This window comes from Ostrinia nubilalis, chromosome 16, assembly GCF_963855985.1.
Source record: "Ostrinia nubilalis chromosome 16, ilOstNubi1.1, whole genome shotgun sequence".
NCBI classification, from domain to species: domain Eukaryota; kingdom Metazoa; phylum Arthropoda; class Insecta; order Lepidoptera; family Crambidae; genus Ostrinia; species Ostrinia nubilalis.
The window spans coordinates 7,973,264-8,000,096 of NC_087103.1; the positions used below are offsets into that span (position 1 = coordinate 7,973,264).

Genomic DNA, 26,833 nt, shown 5'->3' on the forward strand with positions numbered 1-26,833 from the left:
GACCAGTCCTTCCAGAAGAGCTTCCAGCAGGACAAAGCACCGGGCGATCTATCATTAATGGAAGTTCTTATATTCGTCATAACCCACAGCCATTTGTCGTTGTAATAAATTTATTTATAGCCCTTTGTCTTGGACAGTGTGGGTATTAACAGTATCCTTTACGAGCTGTATACTATGTGCATAAATCTTCCGTAGGTTTTAAAGAACATACGAGTACTTCACTTCTGTAATTCAATATTACTTAAAGAATTCTGAGTGTCTAAAAGAAAATTCTGTTTGCATTGAACATAGTATACCCAAAAGCATATAAAGTTACTTATGTTCAGATTTCAGTTGAAAGCTTTTAAACTTCAATGTTACTGTGAATTTCCTTATTAAAAACAAACATAATAAACCAAATTGGCTCAAATTTTATCAACCCAACACAGACAATGTTTATTATGTAAAAACCACTCGGCAAAATGTTAAATTGTTACACAATCAGCACTGCGTGTGACATCCGCGACGGAGGCGGACGAGTTAATGAAATTAGTCATCACTTCACTCGTATTTACAACCGTTTTCCACCTGAAAGGCACGTAATTGAAAACGTTACATATGTGTTTACAGAAAATGTATGTGTCTTAGAAGACTATTACTGTACACAACTGCAAATGTACTCGTATTTTGAACTTCAGTCATCTAGTCTCGCACTAATTCTAGGAGGATTAAGAGCAAATTCTCCTGCCCGACTGCTAAACTTGAAATGCTTTCAAGTACTATCCTTTCTAAGCACAGTCGTCAAGTCAGTGTTCCGCAAAGGGTGTACCGTGGCACACTGGTGCACCGTGGTCATTAGATGGTGCGCATCGGAAAAATAAGTTATATTAAAAACTTATTTTTCGTTTTTAATTCGTTTTCCTAGATGTATTTTTTTCAAAAATTTTGCGGAACTCAAAGCAAGCCAAATGAAGAGATCGGTAGTTTACTTTCCCCGGGGTAAAATCATCAAGTGATTAAAGTTCGACATTAGCATGTTACGAACTATAAAGAATGTGTAGACCATTTTAATGATAGCTATCATTTCTCGCATTAGACTGGCAGATGTTTCAATTCACATTAATAATCGCTAAATTGGCATGCATGGACATACAAATTACATGTAACTATGTCAGCAACTCATCAGGCTATTACATTTTTACGGCACAATTGCACCTATTATAAAGTTTAATATTATGCTATCGTCCGTGAAGTCCGTATGACGTATTTATTTATTTATGCATAATGCATAAGACAGAGCCGTTTTAACATTTTTTCCCAAACTTCTCTCTTTAAAATCTTTTTAATTTCATCTACTTTTATTGCTATTAGGTTTTTAACAAATAGTTGATGTAGTTTACAAAGTAAGACGTCACAACTTAATAAAGCTTTTCAACAAAATGCACAATGTTCTTTGCGGACTTCCCTCAAAGGAAATTTGTGGAAGATAATAATCCATCAGACAATATTTTTCTTGGTAAAAGCAAAGTTCTTTAGACGCATTATGGAGACGGCGACTTAGGCAGTTCACAGACGAGCGACAGTATATCGGCGACTGCTTGCGACTTAAGTCGGCGACAGTCGCCGATAATCGCTGACGACAGATATTCAAATTAGACGACCATCGCCGATGCATCGCGAATACCACCGATCTTCCCCGACGTGACTCTCGAGACGGGCAGTCCCAACGTATAAGGGACTATTCCCACCTCTCGTTCCCACCGCTGCAACTCCTGTGTAGCCAGGATCTGCAGCTTGATCGCAAATAAAAACCCAACCAGTGAAGGTCAACTTTGTCCCGGGGGAAAGTTCAACTCTTATTGGACCCGCAACGAAATTAATCAGAAGAACATAGGAGTTCGAAGTTAAGTCCAAACGTATAGTCAAGTAGTCAAAGTAGTCAAGTAAGTGTTAACATTGTCATGACAGCGAAAGGCGCGAGTCGGAGACTGTCGCCGACAATGGCTGACCGCCACCTACCACTATCGCAAGCAGTCGCCGACATAATGTCGCTTGTCTGTGAGCTCTCTTAGGAGACTGCGACTTAGTGTGTCTTTGTACACCGGAAGTTAGTAATAGTGTTAAGTTTGTCCGGAGGATAATAGAGTAACTTTAAAAGAAGGTACATTGTCTGATTTTCTATATTTTGTTTTACCCCAGAGCGGTTCCTATACGTTAAAATCTAACCTTAGCTACTTCTTCTCAGTACCAACCCAATGCAATAAACGTTTTGAATTGAATTGAATTGAACCCATATATTGTTCCGAAGTGGTGGTTATATTTTCGACGAGTAAAAGTGCCCTGGAAAGGGCCTAAGCACTGATTAAATATCTTGATATTTTATTTCACAATTTCCGTTTATTTTTATGAATTTGATAACATTTTATGAGACGTACGAGTACACGGTTTCAATTTCTAATTTCCAAAAATTTGATTCAATCACTTTAATTAATTCTATCAGTGCAAATAAAATCACTTAAACACAACTGCTTCTTAATGAAACAATATTTTCATGTTATTGTTCAGAATAAGCTGTAAATGTGAAACTGAAGTGGTATAAACTTGTTTGAATCGCCCGTTTTAATTGCTTCGGAACAAGGCGATTGTTCTGCTAATGTGTTTTATTGTTCTCTCCCATTTTTCCTTGCCTTTGTTATTATTTGGCGTTGTCTTTAGTTCGACATCGATCTGTGATAGCTTGCAATTTTTTCAGGCCAAATGGTAAGTGACTGCAATGATATGTTACAGAAAATGTATGAAATCCGTCATTGTATACAATTCTTAGGAATTGTATAGAATTCCTAAAATCACCCGGAAATGTATGATGTGAATGATATTACCTACACACATTTCCTAAAATACACATAAAACGATATTTCCCTTTTTGCATTTGGATGATAACAAAATGTTAGTTATTTTATTAATCAGTCACTTAAATCGCTTTTAGTTACGTAACAATGCAATGTTTGTAGTAACCTAACTATTTTTAAGGACCACTTATGTATGTTATTAAAACAAATAGGGTAATTCCAGGATACATGCCCCAGTGGGATAGGTGCCGCGATTTTAAGTACACTATGTTACAAGCAACTTAGCCTAAAGTTATAGTACGTATAATAGAAAGGGACCTCCCCGTACCACTTTTCGCCTCGCAAACCATCAAAGAGTGCGTTCGTTTAGCCAGTGAGAGCAAAAATCTTCGGCGGCCAGACCTTAGCGAGCGTCGAAATAATATTGGTAAGTATTTTTTAAGGGATAATTTTTTTGTCAGCTGTAAAATGAAGCAGATTTTTATATAATTTGATAGACTATCTTATAAATTATACGGGATAGATATGTTTAATTCCATTTTTAGTGTTATTATATTTTTTATTAAAAATGGCACCTATCCTATGCTAAAAGGATAGTTGCCTAATTTTTTTTGGGTATAGATGCCCTTAGGGCCATGTCCCATGCACCTAGGGGCATCTATCCTAACCTGCTCTTTTTGTCACAGGTAGCAAGTACTAAGAAGAAAAAAAGAATGTAGTACGGCTAACCTTAGGAAAGTAATAAATAGTGTGCCCTTCTGATCGAATTACCTTTTTACCCGACTGCGCTAGAAGGAGTAGTATTATTTTTAATAAAAAATATTAAATTTCATTTTTAATTCATTTAATAACAAACAATCTTAAATAATAATACTTGGCTTATTTGATTTCAAAATGAATGTGATCCTTAGAATTCAAAAACTGTATTAACGAGTAATCTATCCCTGCATCAGGCATCTATCCTTTGAAGCAATCATACAGTGAGTCTTCTATCCCCCACATTAGGCGCCTATCCCACTTTTTAGAGGTCAATTAAAATGGTATTTACTCAGAATCGGTATAATTTAAACTAAAATAATTATAGTAATATCATAGATGAAAGACCAAAGTTTACAGATACTAAGGTCAAATTGTTGATAAAAACTTACCTACTGACTGAGTTACAGAGCTGTTTCAAAAAGTGGGTCATATCCTAGACTTACCCTATACCTACAAAATAAAATTTTAAAATATCAATAACAGTTCAGTTCACACACATCTCTGGAGTTCTGGACAATAGGACCATTTGGTATTGAATAATATTTCAGATCTTATTCCATTTCAATCCAATAATGAATGAGTTTCTTATACCCTATCCATACTAATTTATACAGATTCAGAGATTTCCATGGAATTCATCGTTTTGCTAAACTCAAATACAATTAGCAATAACTTGATTAATGAATGCCTACTGAGCGGGGTTTTCAGGAATTTCTAGCTGTCGCATTTCTCACGTCAAGTATATACCTACTTATGCCCTTCAGACGTAAGCAGATAATAAAGTTATACAAAACTTTAGGTTTAAGTTTAAAGTTTTAAAGTTTAGTAATAATCAAAAACATACAAGATTTTAATAAAGGATATTGCTAACTTAATCGCTTTATAAGTTGCAAACTATTGAAACAAACTTACGCGACTTTAGTTTCAGTTCAGCATACTGGGAAATTAGCTCCGAGCATAAGATAATTACTACGGTGGCAAACAAAAATATAAATATCAGAATCTTCACGAAGAGTTTTCCGCGCACACATTGCCAATACCAACTAAGCTAGGATGCGGACCGTGATAAAATCTTATCGTCAATTTAGACGACAAATGTAAGGGCTTATCGCGCCAAAACAATAAAATGGCGCGATATTTAAGCTTATCGCGACGCGCATCCTAGGCCTTACAGGTCACACAAAACACCTGATTATAAAAAGGCTTAAACTAAACTGGTGGGAGAAGGCTAAAGAAACAGATTTTCCTGAATATTCCACTTTCTTCACGGATAGTAAATAATAATATGGTGCTCAAGGCTTTTTTATAATGATTATGATGCATACATTAGTGTGTTATTATCTCATACACATATGTACGTATCTGAAGGGACTTAGGTAAGACTTAACCTATTATTAAGTACCTGCATGAAGAACTTCAGAACTTTAATTGAATCTGTGCGCTCATTTAGGTGCGCGATCGAAAGTCATTTTCACATCACACGAACTGCATCCAATCAAAGAAAACGTCGTATTGGACTTGTGATAGCGACGAGTGAAGACTAAAAGACAATCTAGGCAGTTGATTAAAGTTCGATCCAGTCGCATGTTCGATTCCAGTTGAGAAGTAAATATTGGCCGAGAAACAGATCTGTCTCGGCTGGAAGTTTGTTTGACAAGTGTCTTATTTCAAAGGGATCAGAACAAGATAATGATGTCGAGAGAAATGTTGTATATTTGTATGATTATGGGATAAATGTCATGTTTGTATTAGCATCATACTTCGATCGAAACCCTTTATTGTTTTCCGCACAATGATAGCATACAGAACACGCGTGAAAATTTAGCGCTTTTGGGCTCGGTCTCATGACAATCTAGTTCTGCGGAATCAAGTAATGCAACTGAGCGCTGGACGCAGTCCGCTACCAATCGATCAACGTGGAAAGCATTGGGGGAGGCCTATGTTCAGCAGTGGACGTCCTACGGCTGAAATGATGATGATGATGATGAAGTAATACAAGATTAGACAAAACTGGACTTATTATGTATGTTTGAAATTTGATTTACAAACTCGAACGGATCGGTTTTTTGCATGCCATTGGAAATGAGATGTTCATGTGAACGTTATACTAAACGAGACCCTGCAAAAAACGGTTCCTGTAAAAAATAGTATTACCGTAATTTAAAGAGTATTTTTAAAAAGTAAGCCATAAAAGTCGCTATTGTAATTAAAGGTAAAAGTTATTCCAAGCCATTGCGGTTACCAGACAATAAATCTTTAACAGCATTACAAATTCAATGAATACAAAACGCCAGTCTTTGTTTCAATGAATATATAGCCACCTAATTACTCGGGCGAACTTCATCGGCAACTTTGGGGACTGTATAACAACTTATAACAAGTTGCTATAACTGAACTTTGAATGCAAATTTAATTCAAAACCACCAATTTATGTAAACAACGTGAACATTGTGAAAAATGTGTGCGTATTTTGACACGTGCGACGTTATTACTGATATTAGCGACGACATTGCTTCCATAAATATGGAAAATACCGGTTAATAGACGAATAATGTAAGCCTGGAATAACGGTGATTTTTCCGGAAAATATAACGGCCTTACTCTGTCGATGTTAAGATCCTCATTATGGGGTATAAAGGAAAAAAAGATTATAGAAAATGTGACGTCAATTAAATTACAGCAATTTATAAACAAATTGTTAAGTCTCCATAATCCATGTCACATAAAATAACCAAGATATATTTTTTTAAATATTCGCATTCTATGCTGACATTTTTATTTTAAAATTATTTGACTAGTACTGAAATCGATCACTGTTAAACCAATCGGTTTATTATACGGAACGAAACGAGATTCTCCCGGAAAATTGAGCACTGTTTACCGGATTTACATGTCTTAGTCTATGTTGACGTCAGCCTGATGTATGTGTACCTTTATAGAGATTTCCGCTCTCTTTCAGCGCTATTTTTATATAGTTCGCGCAACGAACATTGAGCCCAGAATCCATTTTCAAGCAAGATTTACGCTGTCTGCTCTGTCGTCTTGTGTAGTCGAATTGAAAAGTGCTTTCTGTCTTGCTTGCAGACATTTAATGCTTCAACCACACCAACGCGTGCAGATCGCCATCGACGGCGCAATCACGGCGCGATCATAGGGAAATGACAGGTCGCATGAACTGTCATGGGTCGCGCGACCTGTCAATGGCCTTTGATCGCGCCGGCGATGGTGATCTGCACGCGTTAGTGTGGTTGAAGATTAACAAGAGCGTAGTGGCTAGTGTATTTGAATTTGAGTGTGTTGTTTGTGTTTTATAATAAAATATTTCATTAGTGTGAGTACGTGTTCGTCTCAATATTCGTTGAGCGAACTATACCGTGCGAATCGTTTGTTTACTTTCATCAGATTTATGCGATCTTTTGTCTAAAGGGCGCGGTCTTGTAAGCCTTTGAGTATACGCAGGTGATTTTCACAAAGTTGTTTATGTTTACGTGCCTGTGTTTGCTAATTATTCAGTAATCAATCATATTAGATTTCACTACAAAAACACTTGTAAATTTTTCAATAACCTAGTTAGAATTATCAGAGACGTTTAAATACAATGTTTAAAATAATAATTGTATTGAAATTTCAAAGACGATTTTAAAAACAAAGTTAATTAAATGTTAAAAGAGTAAGTTTTTAAAATGCACTAGAATTGATGATCTTCCCTAGCAAAATTTTAGTAGATTGTTTATTATTTGTGTACTTATTTCAAATTATGATAAATTTATGCGAGCGGGCACTTAGCTAAATCGTTTTGTTTGTCAAAACAAAATTAATGATACTCCTTTTATATTTGAATGATTCAATATCTTCATTGTTTATCTTTAAATATCATTTGTCTTAATTTGAAATTTTGATGTCGAAAATTTCTTGAACTATCTCGAAAGTTAAGACACAACTCCGTAAACAGTTTCAGTTGATTGGTGAATCATTTTAGAGCAACCTTAATCAATGAATCTAGTTGGTCCATCAAAGTTTATATCGCTAGTATCTGTATCTAAGTGGCAACAAAGAGAAACTAACTAAAGTTGAACAAGCTTGACAACGTTGTTTGAACTTTGTTAATAAAATTTTGGAGGGCGCAAGGATGACGGTTAGTTGAGATGTGTTTCATGGTCGTTTGGAAAGGCTTACATGTTTAAGTAGTTAATTTGACACTGTCAAGTACTAACCTTTTCTTGGATTAATTTCATTGATTGAATTTGATGTTAAAGATTGCATTATACTTTAATAATTTTGTTATTTTTTTGAATATAAAATTGTTTCGCTTTTGATTAGATTTCTTGTATTTACTCGCTACATTATTTTATGACTTTTCAATAAAATCAAATTATGGTTGACCGATGACATCATAAAGGTAGCCGGAAAGCGCTGGATGCAGGCCGTTACCAACCGGGTACATGGAAAGCATTGGAGGAGGCCTATGTTCAGCAGTGGACGTCCTATGGCTGAGGTGATGATGATGATGATGATGAATAACCTCCTTTGTGGTCTAGTGGTAAGACCACCTGCTTCAGACGCAGAGGTCCCGGGTTCGATTCCCAGTGGGGGCAGATTTTTCTGTTCGGTTTGGTTGGTGGTAGGGCTTGTTCTAAGTCCGCCTGGCTAGCTACCACCATCTTACCTAAGTCTGTCGCCATAACAACAATGTTAACAGCATTGTTGTGTTCCGGCAGTTAGAGGTAAGATAGCCAGTTCCTCCGTGATTGAGGATTCCGGGTGAAGCTCGCTTCCACCTTCGACCTGATCTTCACCTACCATCAGGTGAGATACAGGCCAAGAGCTTCCTCGTTGTGGATAAAAAAAGGTTATAATTCAAAAAATATTGAACAATTAAAAAAATATAAAATGTGTTTTCTTCCAAAAAACATTAAGCTTTCAAAAAACCTTTTTTAGACCCATTGCAGCGTTAAAGCAATTTTTCTTCAGGTTACAAAAGGTCGTGATATCTGCTGCCAACATAACTCTTCCTTTCTTGCATACACGCCACCATTCCGAATGACCCCCCACAAAAGAAAATTCAACTCACTGATAAGATCTTTGATTTATATATCTCACACTAATTGCCGAGAAAGATTAAGGCTACGACTACACTGAAGGAAAATAGGGTAAAGGGATTGAACACATTCATACATAATATTCCATATTCAGACCTCATCAATTCTAAAGTATCATTTATGAAGCTATGGCTTTATATCACAAATATTGGCACACAATGCACGGTGTTTTATAGTAATAATAAACCTGGCTAAACAGCCAGTTTGTTGAATCCAAACGGATTCAACAAAGGCATATAAATCTACTGTTTTGTATCTAACTCAGGAAGCAGGGAACTATAACTAAAACAAATGTTATTGCATGGTAATTTAATTTGAATAATAGCCAAATGAAATTCGTCAAATCCACTGTAAAATTAGCTCTATAAATGCAAATAATCATAAACAACTTGTCCTCTCTTCTTTGACTTTAATGAAAAAAAAAACCTACAAAAATTTACGATTAAAAATGCCAACATGATTGCAAAATGGCCGCGTAACCGAGTAAACCTATCAAGTTCCGGTACTTTGTATGTTGGTAATTGGTACTTGAAATAGCTTACTGTATTTGCTGTTATCAGCTAACCCAGGCCAGTGCAGCCTTGGTCTAATGCAATTACTCGACAAAAGGCTATAGCGATAACGCTGTGACTAGTAGAGACGTATAGGTTAGACTGTAGAACCTCACAAAAGCTCATTCCTCTTTCTTTTTAATTAAAGTTTTCGTTTCCACGTTTGAACTTTTTGCAGGAATAGGTAAAATATGGCAGATTGTGCTTTTAGTTGAAAAATAAGACAAAAGTATCTCTATCTGAATTTGTTACGTTTGATGACGTAGGAAACAGTTGTTATTTTGACATAAATCTTGAAGGGGCAAGAAGTTAGACCATTGTACTTTTATGATAATGATATTTTTTGAATAAATTTGATTCCTTGAACGGAAAAAATAGATTTTATAATAAACAGAATCTACACTCTAGGAGAAGCCTAGGCAAGTTGATGTATTGCCAATTTTTTTTACTCAATGTATTAAACAATAGGTAGATTCAAATTGATTCAACACTTAATATTTTATCCATTTTGTCTGAAAAACAACTTCTTCAACAGACAACAGTGTAACATTTTGCACTAACTAAATAATTTCCAACTACGGAAAACTTCGTTTACATAATACTTGAACTAAAGAACTGGCGCCGGTTCGGAAGGAAAATGAGTAAAATTGCAGCTCACCGGTAATTACGACAAGTACAGTTATTACGACCAGTGGTTCCGTTCCATGGTTGATGAAAAGCATAATAATTGTTGAAGCTTTTGTACTTAATTCTAGTTTACTCTGAATCCTTAAACTGGACATGAAATAAGTTAATTTTAGTGTAACATATTATTTGACACCTTTAAGCTGTGACTTTGCTATTTTATGACCTTAACCCGGCGCCAATGACGTGAAAATAATTTCAAAGACGATGACCCCGGGTCATATTGACCCTAATTTCATCGATCACTTTTTAGCAAATTGAACAAGTAATCTTAATTTTAATTACTGTCCATGTATATAGGGTTCATTACTGAGCTAACAAAACAAAAATAAAACGAATACATTACATAAAATCATTTTTTTGAAAATTTTTAAACAAAACATGAAAAAATCGTGTATAGAAACACAATGAGTCTATATTTTTGGTTTTTGATAAAGATTTTTAGTATTAATAGGAATCAACAATGTTAAATAGTGAAAAAGAGATAAAAATCAACTTTTTTATGCAGATACAATGAGATAAGTCTTCTACTTCATCATTCAGAGCCATGGAACTGCTGCAACTGGTGCAGTATGTAGTCAAATGATCTGGGCATGTAAATGCGGCATGACGCACTTGCCGGCGTCGTACTAATGCAAGGTCGTGATTATCCAAAGACTGAGTCCACATCACTTGCGTCTTTTCACTTTTGTTGTCATTTTTACGTTCTGGCTATTACAGCCTGAAATTCTTCACTTTCGGAATCCGACTCTTCTAGCAACGTTTCATTCTTGCTGGGTCATTTAACAAACACATTTTGACTAAAAACTTAAAAAAGAACAACATAAACTAGCACTAAACACAAAATAAGCGAATAAAAGTAAGCCACAAAATCACCGCGCCACCGATGACGCCGGGTCATAATGACCCGTTTTAATTTGAAGGCTGTGTATCTCGCTACGTAAGCGGAGTCACACTGAGATAACTAATGAAATGGACTTAGGGAGGTTGTATCTCCAGCTATACGAACGCTCGAACCACAAAATGGACCCAAAAAAAAATTATGAACGTTTGAAAATGCCTCGGGTCAATATGACCCAGCGTCATTGACGCCGGGTTAAAATTATAAATAGTTGAATTATTTTCCTGTGCGTTTTGTCAGCGTGTCAACATTACTGATAGAATTATGATATTTAACCTGATCGATGGTATAAGATTTGATCGATTCAGAAACTATATCAAACTATGCACCATCCAAATGTTTGTGTCTCACATAATCCTGAATATCTTACTTCTTTCTTTTCTATATCATAAATTTGGGAGTCCAACACTCTTATCATAACTACAAAAATATTTTAACCCTCGCTGTACGAGGTGGGGTGTGACACACCCCAGTCCTTTAAAAATAGCCACAATTTTAAAAATTTGCATATGCTGAATTTGAAATTCTCAGTAGCTGGAATTATGACACTGCTGCTTCGATCAGCGTTGCAAAATCAGTCCAGTGGTGACTACCAACTGAGTTACATGCCTTTAAAGTGGGTGTGGGTGTCACACACCCCACCTGGTACGGGACGTTGTTAAAAAGTTTAAAAAAAAATCTAACAGTTTTGGTATAATTTATATATTTTTAGCTTTGTCAATTGAATAAAATTCAATACAAATATTATTTTTCGTGATTTTTACGGTATTTGAAATTTTCAAACACTTTTAGTCAAATGAGATGACTTTTAGTGCGAATCTGGAAGTTTAGTACTGAGATCCGAAGATGTATGTGAACATACACTTATGGGCTACAATTTATACTTGGTGATACAATTTATGGGCTACTGAAATGGAATAACATATTTTATAAATAAATAAAATTGTTACGCTCCCATTTTATGCATTGAGCATACTCATTTTCTTTCATCAGAATTGTGGTAAATTGAAAACCGATGATCAAAACAAATTTATACCCTTCCAGTTTTTAATTTACTTTTAAATTATAAGTAAATACTTGTACTTTGTTAAATAAAAACGGTTGTCATAATTAAAGGCACTCATTAAAAATTATACATAGGAAACTGATTCCTAAATTACAAGAACAACGGAAATTGTGTCTTTTTGTTTTTTTATGATAAAAATGTTATAATACATAATTTCAGCTCAGAGCATTTCTTAAACCTAATGAGCATACGTAAATAATCAATATTAAATATTAAATTCCACCTAAAAAAATGTTGAATGAAAATTTTATCACTTTGTATATTGGGGTGTGTCATACCCCACCTGGTACGGGACGTAACTTTTAGTCACCTCGTACACGGAGGGTTAAAACGCTCTCTACATTCAGTTACTCTCACTTATAAATCAATGGTCAGTTCATTTCATGGCCAAATAACATTAGGTTACCTGCTAAAACAGAAAATCTTTCCAGACAATCACTCCGGCAAGAAAATCCAACGGTTCAATCTTTAAACCACTCGGAACATTAACGTTCGCTTAATAGTAATAGTAATCCGTCACAAACCGTTACCGTCTGGGCTAATAGCAGCTGTTAAAGGAGCTATTCCGAAAGCCTGCGAGTTTTACAGCGCGTCGATAATGCACTCCGGCTAAGTGTAGTTTGCGATGCACGGAGTTTCGTTGTAAATGTTTAAGATGTCTAGACGAATCGAGGAAGCTGGGTTTTTACAACGCACAGATTTGGATTACAGAATTGTACACTTGGCAAATTGTAGCAGGAACACTGCTGTATTGAGTCATCTTACTGAATACTCAATAATGTTTATTGCTTTATTAGGTGTGTACTTCATTTTTAAGCCGTTGTAGTCATAGGTTTTTAAAATGCATTGAATTGCATACGGAAGGTATGCAAATTGTTGGGGGCAGAGTAGATTACGTGAGGCTCATCTGATGGGAAGGACGAGGCATCCTCATAAATAACCACTCGCCCTATGTGGGAGAAACTATGGGAGTTTGTCATAAGACATTTAATTCTGCAGGGAAGACGTCATAGAGTCTGAATGAGGCAGTTCAGTCCCTTCGCGGCTTATAAAGATTGATACCAGTGTTGTTCCGAGCCTTCACTGTAACATCTTACAGTACAGACGAAGAAATATAAACATTATATTTTCTATCGATCTCAGGTCTCATCAAACCTCCAAGGGCGGTCAAGGGTTACGGTTATTCAATAGCTATGTCCACTCTATGGTATAATTACGGAATTCCGTGACAGACTATCCTGAAACCCTTACTTAGCTGTAAATAATAAAACTTGTTGATGTTGTTAGGCAATATAGAAGAAAACTATAAATGTCTATCGATAATTCTTGACCTAGTGCTCCAATTGAAGAGATCTTTGTATTTTCTTGCTAACACGAAATGGTCACGTTTTCTATCCCAGAGTCATCATAGGCTATTATTTTAGGAAATATAATTTTTATGAATGCTATAATATCAGATTAATCAAAAACGAACAGAATCAGATTAATCGAAGACGGAAGAGCCTGGATGCGGGCACTGCGGGCAGCGCAGGACCGTGCATTGTGGAAAACATTGGAGGAGGCCTTTGTCCAGCATTGGACGTCATTTGGCTGAAACGAACGAACGAACGAATCGAAAACGGTTGCTAACTAATCGAATAATCTTTCACAGTCGACTTTCGTTTTCAGAACAGAAAATGATTAAATGTTCCATTAAGTTTGGAAAATAGGTATAATTTATTGCTGAAACGGTAAACAATAATGGCTCGAATTTTACAATGTCTAAATTATTATGCGTCTTGATTACGTCATTAATTTCGAGTCAGACGTCTGACAGAGTTGGATTGAGATAGATACGAGTATTTCATGCTTTCGCTAAGTGGGTATATTAACATAAGTTATTCATCATCGCATAGTGATGGTAGACGATAAAGAACTTTACGCAAAAAAGTTATTTGATCAATTTATTATATTTTATGGTTTATATAAAACGTTTGTTACGCTATAATAATGTATAACTGAAAAAAATATTTTATGATTTTGTTGAGTTTTGTGTTTCAAAACAGCTATTAGAAAATAGCTAATACATTTTTGTGAATACAGTGAAATAGATCACGCCAGCTTTTTTATGGACGAAGCGATATATAAATATAAAAACGTATTTAATCTTTAAAAATAGGTAGGGTTTTAGGATGGCTGAGACTTTACAACCGTTCTGACAGACTGAAATCCTAGACGAGATCTAAGTACCTTCTAATCGTTAGAATTGTGACATTCCTATACCAACGAGACTGATCTCCGTGATAAGTAAACTTCTACTTGTGTATCACATACTAATACCAGAACCAGAGAACTTCCAGACCAGAATTACTCAGAACTTTCACAAGTTGCTACTCATCACTATCTCAGTTCTCATAGTCTTGACTCTTGATAATGCACATCTCTAGTTATAATAATACAGATAATCAAAGTTCGCTTCCCGTTCGTACGAGTAGGTACATCACATTAACAATGCTAATGTAAACATTAATGGCGTTATTAGTTCCTGACTGGCATAACAGTAGCGCTTGTCAAACGATGAAGGTTTTGAAACCCTAATTTCGTGACAAAAAATTGTAAAAATGAAGTGGATAAAAAGTGGATAGCTTAATAAAAGACATTAGACCTATTTCAAATTACGAGGAAAAGCAAAATTAAACTTTTGCTAGTACGTAACCTAATGATGTGAAGTTATTTATTATGTCTAGTGAGTAGAAGTTATTGTAGATTTGTAATTGTTGTACAGAAAAATATTTACAGAACGTTATTACATCCAAAACTGAAAAATCTGAAGGCTGACAACAAATATGGAAAACCGAAAACACCGAAGTAAGATCTGTGTTAAATACAATAATTTTATTGGGCATAGTTACATAATTGTGTAATTACAATATTTCTTAGGTGAGTGGTTCGGCGAGATAATTGAGATAAGGCCCACCTTCATCTCTTTTTACTTAGCCAGGATAATCCATATGAATGGATGGACTCTTAGTCTTAATTATTAAACCTCCACGAAATATATTAGGCGAGAGCTTATGCAGAGGCATTTAAGGTGCTTTTGGAGGTATTTTCCTTAAAAAATGGCTTTGGCTATTAAGTAACTTTATGAATCTTATTTGAGTTTTAAGTGCCAAATAAGAAGCTTTTCATATCGAAGATTCTTGAAATGCATGTTAAACTACCGAAATAAATAGAGCCATAAATAAATAGTTTATGCCATTAAAAGATAAGTATGATGACAAAATGTACAAATTGAATGTTACTAAGTTTCTCGTGTATCGTGGGTGTACGCGCCAGCATTAAAACCTCATACATTTCAAACTCATGTCACACTATTCTATCACTCATTCTGACAGTCCTTTTCCTATCCTCTCCCTCCCACCTTCAGTCTCGCTCTCGCATCGCAACGCGCCGCTTCGCCTACCTATCTGGGCGTTTATTACTAAATAAGTATCCAAAATAAACCAATTCAAATAAACCCAAATCGCGCGCTAAACTCATCTCAATAAAAATTCAAGTGTTTGTGAAAGTGAAAGAAGAACCAAGCTTGGACCGTCCTGTGGAGTCTGCTCAATCGAAGGTATCCCATCCCATTCCTATCCCAATCTCCTACAACTCCTTTCTGGTCCTACCGAGCCGCATGGTTCATTTCCTATCCTTTACACTTACAGAAAATCACAACTACACATTTTCACGCATCCGTCATTTTGACAACTCTCTAGAAAATTCTAGAAAATTCGCTCGTTTGACACATTCTTTCTGGAAAGTTCGATTCGTTTGACATTTGACACATTCTAGAAATTGCTATTCACTCAAACGTCAACTCGTTGTTTGTAAACACGTATATTTTTTAAATTCAATCTTTTAAAATTTTATTTCAATTCAATTTCAAATTCGCTTACATACGCTACGCATTTTATTTTCCTACTGGATTATAAATAAATACGCACAACTCAACTCATTTTTAACGCTAGCTCTCGTGCGTGTGTTTGCTCACCTACAATACAATGGAGGGAGTAATACGCAAAATTAATTTGCTTGAAGCTAAAAAAGAAGCGCTTTTTCAGAGGGTTCAGGAACTATACGACCTCAGCCTAAAGGTCTCCGACCCTCAGATTGAACAAATTTTCATGTCTCGCATGCATTCGATTGAAAAAACAAGATCGGATTTTCTTGATACTATTGACGAACTTAATTTGTGTTATATGAAAAATGATGAGGAACTCAAACCTACATTTGCCGCACTCAACTCGTTTGACGATTTGTACTGTAACATCCTTTCGGTGCAAAGCTCCATCGCACAACTAAAGGCCAACACAGAGCGTCGCAAACAGGATTTCGTAAAAAAATTACCGCCTTTAGAACTAGTCTCTTTCGACGGAGCCCCTTCCAAGTGGCCCGTTTTCTACCAAAATTTTAAAACTCTTATTCATGAGAACACTGGTTTGTCTCCAGGTGAAAAGGCTCAATACCTTATAGGAAAACTTTCCGGAAAAGCACTTACAATTTGCTCGGGTATTCCACCTACTGGTGAGAACTATTGCATAATTTGGAACAACCTATTAGAAAAATACCAAGACATAAGAGTACAAGCCTCTATGTATTTGGAACAATTAATAAACTTCAAATCGCAATCTTTAGATGAATTTTTGGAACAGTATTGCTCAGCTGAAGCTGCCTTACGACGTTTACAGATTGATGACCTTTCCGATTTCATTTTGACTCATATTGCTCTCAGTAAATTAGACAAAGACACTCTAAATTTATTTGAACAATCCATTAAGCACGTAAAAATGCCTACGTTTAATGATCTCAAGACTTTTATAAAAGTACAAAATAAAATCCATGCTTTACGCTTATGTTTTACGCAGAATAAGCCGTACGTTAATAATAAAACGAATTTCGCATCGCAGTCTAAAAACTCGAAACCGACACAGTCGTTTGTTTCTAATACAGCTTCTGGAGTAAAACCCAATCAACATTACTTCCAATCTCAACCGAATTCGCAAGGCTCATACACTCCATCCGCTGTACGCAAGAATTGTCAACTTTGTAAGACGGAACCTGAACATGCCCTGTTCAAATGCAGTTATTTTCGCTCGAAAAATGCGCCAACTCGCTACTCTTTAGTGAAAAAATGTAACTTTTGCCTCAATTGTTTGGGCTTTCATAATGTTAAATATTGCAAATCTCAAAATCGTTGCTCAGTTTGCCAACGTAAACATCACACTCTTATTCATATAGACAACTTTAACGTGAATAGACCTATGACGTCACAGCAGCTGACTTGCAGCGCGACGCTTTCGCCGACCGACGCGTCCATGTCCGCGCCCGGTCCGGTCACGCCGCCGTTGCAATCGATGCCAACCAACAATGTATCTCTTTCTGCAGTCACGCCGTCGATCGCTGATGAATCTAGTACCACGGTCTTATTACCCACCGCGTCAGTGTATACTTATGACAATAATAAGACGTGTCAAAAATTACGCGTGTTTCTAGACACAGGTTCGATGAGCAACTTTATCACAAATAAATGTTGTGCGCGACTGAACTTAAAAGTCAATCCGCTACCTACCACTATTAAGGGCATAGGTCAGTCTGAAAGTGTGTCGCTAGGATATGTATCTTTCACAATTGCCTCACGCTTTGATCCCAGGTGTAAATACACAATTAACGCACGCGTCATCGATACAATAACCGATTATTTACCTAATGTAAAGGTTGACATAACCCAGTTATCGCATTTACAAGGTCTTCCTATGGCTGATGACAGCTTCAATATCCCTGCTGAAATCGATTGTTTGTTAGGCAATGAGATATTCCCGCTTCTTTTAGGTAGTAATAAAATAACTTCACCGCAATCCTCTGTCATCGCCATCGAAACCACGCTCGGATATCTCGCTATGGGACGCGCTCAGTGCTACTCAGCTCATTCACGCAATGATAATAAAGCATTCTTTTGCAATGTAGACTCGCACTCATTAGAATCACTCACGCAACGCTTTTGGGAGCTTGAAAGTGTACCTACTAAGAGACACATCAGCCCTGACGACGAAATATGTGAAAACATTTTCCAATCAACTCATTCTCGCGACGACTCTGGGACGTATACCGTTTCTTTGCCATTTAAGCTCGACCCATCAGAACTCGGCGATTCTTACTTTACTGCTAGGCGTCGCTTCTATAACTTAGAGAAAAAGTTAGACTCAACTCCGGGCTTACGCACTAACTATAATGAAAATATTCAAGACTGTATCGATCGCGGTTTTCTGTCAAAAGTCGAAAACGCATCGAATTCAGAGGAAAATACTCCAAATTATTATATACCTCATCATGCAGTATACCGACCAGATAAACTCACTTCAAAAACTCGAGTCGTTTTAGATGCAAGTTGTAAAACAACTTCTGGAAAGTCATTAAATGATGTTCTTTACACTGGCCCAAACTTACAAAGTAATATTTTTGATCTTTTAATTAACTTACGCATTTTCTCAGTCGCTTTATCTGCTGATATTGAAAAGATGTATTTCTGTGTAAAGCTTGATCAAAATCACCACCCGTTTCAACGCATATTATTTCGATTAGATCCTGAATCACCGATTGATACTTATCAATACAATAGGGTTTCTTTTGGCGTTTCTAGCTCGCCTTACCTCGCTATGCGTGTCGTTCGCCAACTCGCTGAGGACGAGCGCGCGAATTATCCTATCGCCGCGTCTGAAGCTCAATCCTGTATGTATATGGACGATTATGTTTCATCGATGGACGGGTTAGAAAAAGCTGAACAATCTTACCATCAAATGGTTAAGATGTTCATGGCCGGGGGGTTTAAAATGGTTAAGTGGATCTCGAACAACCCTGAGCTTATAAATAAGATTCCCGATTCGCATAAAAATCCACAGCTCGTCGATTTTGACACTGACTCAGAAATTACGACAAAAATCATAGGCATGCAGTGGCAACCTAATGATGACGTTTTTCTTTACAAAATTAACTCTACTAACTCTGACCAATGCACAAAACGCACGATTCTTTCCGCAACCGCTAGATTATTCGACCCTTTGGGTTTGCTAGGCCCTGTGACAGCGTTTCTCAAACTCTTAATTCAAGAATGCTGGCAGCGCGAACTTGAATGGGACCAGCCAGTTCCAGACTCAATAAAAAATAAATGGAATCGGTTTGATAGTGAGATTAACTATTTATCGCAATTAAAAATATCTCGTCATATAGGAATCACCGCGGGTTGTCACGTCACTATCATGGGCTTCGCGGACGCCAGCGAAGTATGCTACGGAGCTGTAGTTTATGTGCGCGTGAGCTCTGATGCAAATTCACCCGGTGAAGTCTTTCTTATCGCATCCAAATCGCGTGTCGCGCCTTTAAAGAAAATATCTCTTGCGCGGCTTGAACTGTGCGCAGCGCTGCTCTTAACAAATCTTTTGTTACCGGTTCGCGATAGTATAGAGAATCGTTATGCTGTTAACTCAATTTACGCATTTTCAGACTCGACTGTCACTCTCACGTGGATACATTCTCCCGCGTACAAATTTCACACATTTGTTGCGAATAGAATTACTGAAATTAATTCGAAACTCAACGCAAAAATTTGGCATCATGTTAATGGAAATGAAAATCCTGCAGATGTAATATCGCGACCTGTAACTCCTAAAGCATTATTAAATCAATTAAATTGGTTTCACTCTCCTCAATGGACAGCTCAGCCAATCTCGCAATGGCCTATCGAGCCATTTCAAGTTTCATCTAACAGTGTTCGACTGGAAGAGAAAACTATCGCTCTTGTTTCAGAGACAAGCTCTCAATCGAACTCTCACCCTTTCGATCGATTAATTGATCGCATTTCCACGTACCCAAAATTATTACGCGCTACTGTGTACGTGTTACGCTTCGCTAAAATACTACGTTCAAACGGAGTGGTTACATCCTCTGATTTAGAACTCGCTGAACTCTATTTAGTACGCCATATACAGGCGCTATTTTTTGCTCAAGATATGCACGCAATTAAAAATAATAAACCCTTTAACAAATCGCTTCTCAAACTTAACCCTTTCATTGACTCTGATAATATACTTCGTGTCGGAGGTCGACTCACTCACTCTCAACTCAACTATGGACAAAAGCATCCAATCATTCTATCGCCTAAACATCGCTTCACTCAACTTTTAGTTGATTACTTTCATGTATGTAATTTACATACTGGTCCTTCACTTCTACTCAGTCTGCTTAGACAGAAATTTTGGATACTTTCCGCACGTAACTTAGTACGTCAAAGAGTGCATCAATGCAATATCTGTTTTCGTTTAAACCCTAAATCTACAAACCCTCTTATGGGCGACTTGCCATCATTTCGCGTTTCAGAAGCTAAAGCCTTTGTTTATACATCGGTCGATTATGCAGGTCCCTTCTTTATTACTCACATTCGCCGCAGAGGTGTTAAAAGCCAGAAGGCTTATATTTGTTTATTTTGCTGTCTTACAACTAAGGCTCTACACATAGAGTTAGTTTCAGACTTAAGCTCTGATCTATTTCTCGCCGCTTTTCGTCGATTCATTTGTAGAAGAGGCCCCGTTTCCATGATATATAGCGACGGAGGTACTAACTTCATTGGCGCTAAACGCAAGCTTGACGAAATTTACGCTCTTTTAGAATCTGACTCTCACAAAAATTATTTAAGTTCACATTTGGCTGAACAACGCATTAAGTTTCTTCATAGTCCACCATATGGTCCGCACTTTAACGGCATCACAGAGATAAATGTTCGTTATGTAAAAACGCATCTTTATAAAGTTATTGGTCTTCAAGTGTTAACATACGAAGAGTTCAACACTGTACTTGTACAAATAGAAGGCTTATTGAATAGTAGACCATTGTGTGTTCTTAGCTCTGACCCATCTGATATATCCGCTCTCACTCCCAATCACTTTCTCAATATAACTCCACTGAAATTCTTACCAGTAGAGAATGTCTCTGATATTTCTGACAATCGGTTAACGCGTTATCAGTTAGTCAATAAATTAGTGCAAAGCTTTTGGCGTCGCTGGAGTGGATGATGTGGGCTCTGTTGTTGTTATAAAAGATGACAATGCGCATCCTCTTTGTTGGCCATTGGGTGTGGTTGTGGAAGTATATCCCGGAAAGGACAAAATCATTCGCACCTTAAAGATTCGCACTGCAACCGGTACTTATGTTCGGCCTGTAGTTAGAGTTTGTCCTCTTCCTTTACAGTAACTCAAATAATGTTCTTAACTTTATTTTAACATTAACTTTAATTTAACACAACTTTAACGCTAATTTAACTCGTTTAGTTCTCTCTAACGCATGTTTTTTTACGTTTTTAACTTTTTTTTTACAAACGCTACTCAATCTAGAGGAAGACCTCTAGGCCGGGGGAGTTGTACGCGCCAGCATTAAAACCTCATACATTTCAAACTCATGTCACACTATTCTATCACTCATTCTGACAGTCCTTTTCCTATCCTCTCCCTCCCACCTTCAGTCTCGCTCTCGCATCGCAACGCGCCGCTTCGCCTACCTATCTGGGCGTTTATTACTAAATAAGTATCCAAAATAAACCAATTCAAATAAACCCAAATCGCGCGCTAAACTCATCTCAATAAAAATTCAAGTGTTTGTGAAAGTGAAAGAAGAACCAAGCTTGGACCGTCCTGTGGAGTCTGCTCAATCGAAGGTATCCCATCCCATTCCTATCCCAATCTCCTACAGTGGGTATGTAGTATGTATTCATTTATCTTATTTTTATAAGAACCCCATGTATCAATAACCTTAGATCAGTAAAAAGGAAAATAGAAAGAACAGTCAACAGTCTTGAATTCAGTAAAAAAGAAAATCTAATTCAGTTACTTCTAGTTGGTTTTATTTCTAAAACAGAAAGTCTGTCCGGTGCACTTCTAAATGTGCACTAATTGATTTGTAGGTTGCACGTGTGAAGTTTGTTAAATACGTTTGTTTCAAATTGAATTCTCCATTATTTAGAATGAATCGAGCATGCTTGGCATTTTTCTCAAGGATAGAGTCAGTAAATTTTCCGATGGAACAAAACGAATCGGTTTAAGCAAGCTGACGTGATAATGCGTTAGTCATATTATCTGTGTTAAAAGTTATCAATAATTTAAAAAGTAAAGATCGAGTCGTTTAAAAAGCCAAAATATTAATAAATTGAGTATAATACAAAGTTTTTACCAGTTGGAAGGAAAAACCGAGCACCAAGTGGACTACATTTAAGTTGTCAAGATGTTTTGAATTGAGTGCAAAATATTGTGAGTATGTACTCCAGAATATGGTTTTGCCGATTTTTTTTTTGTTACTGATTTTCAATAGTTAACTAGAATATCTAATCACAACTTGTATTAAACATAAACGTGTCCTTTTCTGTTCTTACACGTATTAATGGATAAGATTACCACTGTTTATTTTCTTGCTTATGTTACATATTACTTGTAGTTTCGAAAGTTTTCCTTCAGTTCCTATTTGTTCTCATCTAACAAAACTAGAGCCACAACATACTGTTCTTTTAATATCCCACCAACAATGTTCATTCGAGTTCATTCCCCCGAAATGGGAATGTGAATACGAGAAAATACCTCCCGAATCTTGCCCTGCGAGAAAGTTGGCTACTCGTACATAATATGTTGTGCAAAACAAACATCTTGGAACACAATGTTGTGTAATTGGTGCTTTGTTTTTCAGTGATTTATTCGTTGAATGATTATGGATTATGTTCCGGGTCATAAAGTTTTATCGACTCAAAATGATCAGGAGAAAAACTCAAAGTTAAAATTAGCCATTATTTTATTCAATAAGATTTCAAATAATTATTTGTCTAACGCTTAACTCAGTCGGTGCTTGAGGTATGGGAGCGGCACGAAAGGGGTGACATTGACATATTATGACGTAACAGAGCATATCTGATCTGAAGTCTCTATCATCATCGTCATCATCATCATCATCTCAGCCATAGGACGTCCACTGCTGAACATAGGCCTCCCCCAATGCTTTCCATGCTGCCCGGTTGGTAGCGGCCCGCGTCCGACGTCCTAGGCTGCGTTTCCGGTACGCGGCCTCCACTCCAGAACCTTGCTGCCCCATCGGGCGTCAAGTGTCTATCACGATACACGAAATAAGTAGATATTACTCTTTATTTTAAGTAAACGCTGAACAGTATTTCATAAAAGAGATTGTTTATGTACGAAATTAATAGTATGTTCTTTTAACATCTTATTTGAAGTATATTATGCTTTGTCTCATAAAATAAAGCTACTGCAGTTATCTAATAAACATAGCTAATATTATTTTGTACCACGCAAGGGAAAACGTGCTTTGAACGACAAAAGCTTCATCGTAGTTAAGCTTTGTAAGCTTAATTTCTAAATAAGCTCGATAATTAAGCACCTGCTGCTATCGAAGGCTGTGCCGTGGTTTAGCAACGAAATAATTAATTTTGTTACCTAGTTTAGTTTTATAACGGTAGACATAATACAGTAGATAAAATATTTTTCAGTATTTTCTTGATTAACTGAATAGTTTTCAACAGGAAAGCAATTTTCTAGCAAACATTAGATGGAAATTATTTAATATATAATAAAGAAACTAAATCATAATGCATTTTTGACTTACGCCCGTATTCACAAACACTACTATGAGGTCTCACAGTGCGCGTGGACGCACAGGATGACACACGAACCAATCACAGAGCTCTATTCAACGTTGTGCGTTCGATTTGCTTCTTCAAGCATCGTTTTTAAATACGGGCGTTATTCTTCCTTGCATTATTTTTATTGAAATGCATACGTCCATATTCGTATCTAGCCGTCATTATTTGACCTTCATTTCGGAAGTCATTAAGATTGTCAGTAAAGGACCATTTATGTGGTAAAATCGCACTTATTCAAACTACATTAGATGCCAAAATGATAAGCTTGACGTGCCTTCATCTTACCATATGGGATCATCCACACGAACTAGGTCATGAAAATGTTATGGTCGTGTCCCTTACATTGTATAATTCTGTAATACCATTATGAATAATGGATTCATTGCTTTTTATATTATATTTATTCGCGGTGCCCTCTTGATTGATGATGCGGTTATTCATTTCCATAGAGAGATAAAAAATTCCATTATTTTTACGGTTCAAAAGCGGATGAGGTGAAATAGAAGTTCGGAATGATTCCATAATGGTTTATGCAGCAATCCACTCATATGACTGCAGACTCGAATAGACTGGAACAAAATCTGAGACTAAGCAATAAATGCCGAGAAAATAAAATCGAACCAACTTGACCTAGTAATATTTTGAACGAGAACCCTATATTCCATCCAATTAGCGTTTCAATCTTTATAAATATTTAAACGAGATGAGATTCTTATTATGGGAAAATGCACTTTTTGAGTGATATGCATTAGAGCTTTTATGCAATGAACTGAATTACTAATAGGTAGTAAGGAGAGCAAATAATTGATTTGTTGACTCTATTTTGACTTTGTAATTTTTTTTCGATATTGTTATGCTTGGTACCATTGCACCAAGCATAATAATAACATCGAAATAGCTCTGGCGGTTATTAATACAAATACTAAAGTTGGTTTAACGGAATTTAACTAACTTTTGTCAAGCTTAATGGTTCGAAATTCCACGCCTCATAATTATTCTGTTGCTAATAATGTTCCGAACAAAATGTACATTTTAAAAGCTAAATTGTCTTAGTAACATGATCTTTTCCAGCCAAACCGGCCGGCCATTTTCTTGGGTGTAATGACTTATTTAAATCTCAAATCCCAATCTGCGTGTTCATACAAAACGAAGAATGAGTCGACATTAAATATTTAAGGCAAATACAACATTATTCACCGGAAGCCCTGTGCATACCTGGCCTATCTTGTTCCTTTTTAATTTTCAACTTTGAATATTTCATGCATTGGACCCTCACTTCATTGCTGGGTCTCAAGGCGCCGATCCTTTTGGGTCGTGCTTAGCAATTCGGGAAGAATGGGAAGAAATAAAATGGAAGGTGTGCAAACGTAAGGATTCTATGAAAATTTAAACGTCCTTACAATAATAAAAAGTTATAGGTAATGGAAGACATTAAAATTTTGAAGATTTGTTAATTAATTATCAAATTCAAAATCTAAAGTAATGTAGGTAGGTAGGTACTTACAGATGCAATCAAGCTATACTTATCTTGTAAAATCACATCTATCAAAACAACATAAGAAATCATAAACAATTCAATTTAATCATGATTGGATATTTATCATTTCATTAAGTTTGGGGTAATCATAATGATCACTTTTAGTCTAAAGCATATCAATAGTGAATTCCTGTATCTTCAAACTTTACTTTCATTATCACTAAGTAAGTAGTCGTAATTTCATAATTTATTTCACATCTACATACAAAAATATGTGTTAGAACTCCACAGTAATGATCAAAGTTAATATAGGCTGTTCAAATAAGGCCTTTGGAGCTCTCACCGCCAGCCTAATATTTGTTTTCAACGTACAACTTTCAAGTTTATTCGCATCATTATGAACTTGATATCTATGTACTTGTACTTTGACTCCGGTTTCCTTTGAAAATGTTTTAATAAGCTTATTTTTATATGTCCAAAGTAAATAAGTATGATGAGAATCGACCGAATAAACTTTGTAGCGCAAATTAGCGAGTTTGTTTTGATAGGTCTGAAGAATTTATTTTTACAGCGGTACTTACCAATAATTCTTCAAGCGCATTTTATTGATACGTTATCTTTAATGTTTACTGTGCTGAATAATATTTATTTTTGTTGCAGATCTACCGTTGAGAGAGAGTTGAATGTAAAATAGGAAAACAAATTAATGAATTAATAGAAAGAGAATGTATGTATGTAATTATGTATGCATGCACAAAATCTACAATAATTGTAACTAGGTGTCTCGTCGATCGATACCCAAAGTATTGGATAGTGTCTTGGATTGAAATCTTTGAATGCTGTTCTTTTTCCTTTCAAAAATGAAGTAATGTTTTCTTTGAGTAAAATTTTCTATCTCCTGTATTAAGAGTACTTTCCCTCCAGGTGGCATTACAAAATTCCACCCTGTATATTCAAGTTGAATTAATATTATCTCATTATTCTGAATAAATATGATAAATTATGACATCAGTTGTCCGTCTGTATTACTGTCATTATAATCCGTTAATTGGTGTTATACGCGTATTACATATTACATATTATCATAATACGCTGTTAATATGAAACAATGATGGCATTAATGATAATCCACGTCGAATCAATTTCTGACATAGTGAATGATCGTCAAAATTGATAATAACGAGAATATTATGGTCAATTGCGAGTCATGGATTAAGGAAATTGTTCCTTATGCATTTACTGAGTGGTGTTATTTTCAACGTACAAATATAGCTTTATTGATTGATAAAAAAGTATTTTAACAATATACTTGGGAATTTATTCCATATAACGACATTTGTAACTAATTAAATAGATTTATTTCCCTATTATGTAAGCGAATTCTTTCTAAGACGAGCTAGTAGGTACGAGCCAGACAAGCCATATACGTAGCCTGATATTGTGGCCCATAATAAACGTTGCCAAAAATGAACTAAAATACTCTACTTCAGGCCAAGAACTGCTGTAGGTACTTGAGAGCATATTTTAAAGCCAGATGACATTATGTCAGTCTTTTATATGACTTGGCTTGGATTTTAGGTGAAAATAACGAAAAGGTTCACGTTTGTCCATTGAAGAACCCTGAAAGTAATAAATTATATCTGACATAATATGGCGAATTTGCGACAGATCATTAAATGATTATAATAATATCAGCTTGGTTCAAATTTTATATTTTACTCCATAAATGCTTAAATAATGTTTTGCTGAATTGACTATTAA

General features: G+C 36.0%; 1 protein-coding gene across 2 annotated transcripts in view; it reads right to left on the reverse strand.

Annotated features, from left to right (window-relative positions):
- LOC135079336 (small conductance calcium-activated potassium channel protein) overlaps positions 1 to 26,833 on the reverse strand; it is a 273,263-nt gene that overhangs the window by 121,121 nt on the left and 125,309 nt on the right. The gene's annotated exons all lie outside the window — the stretch shown is intronic.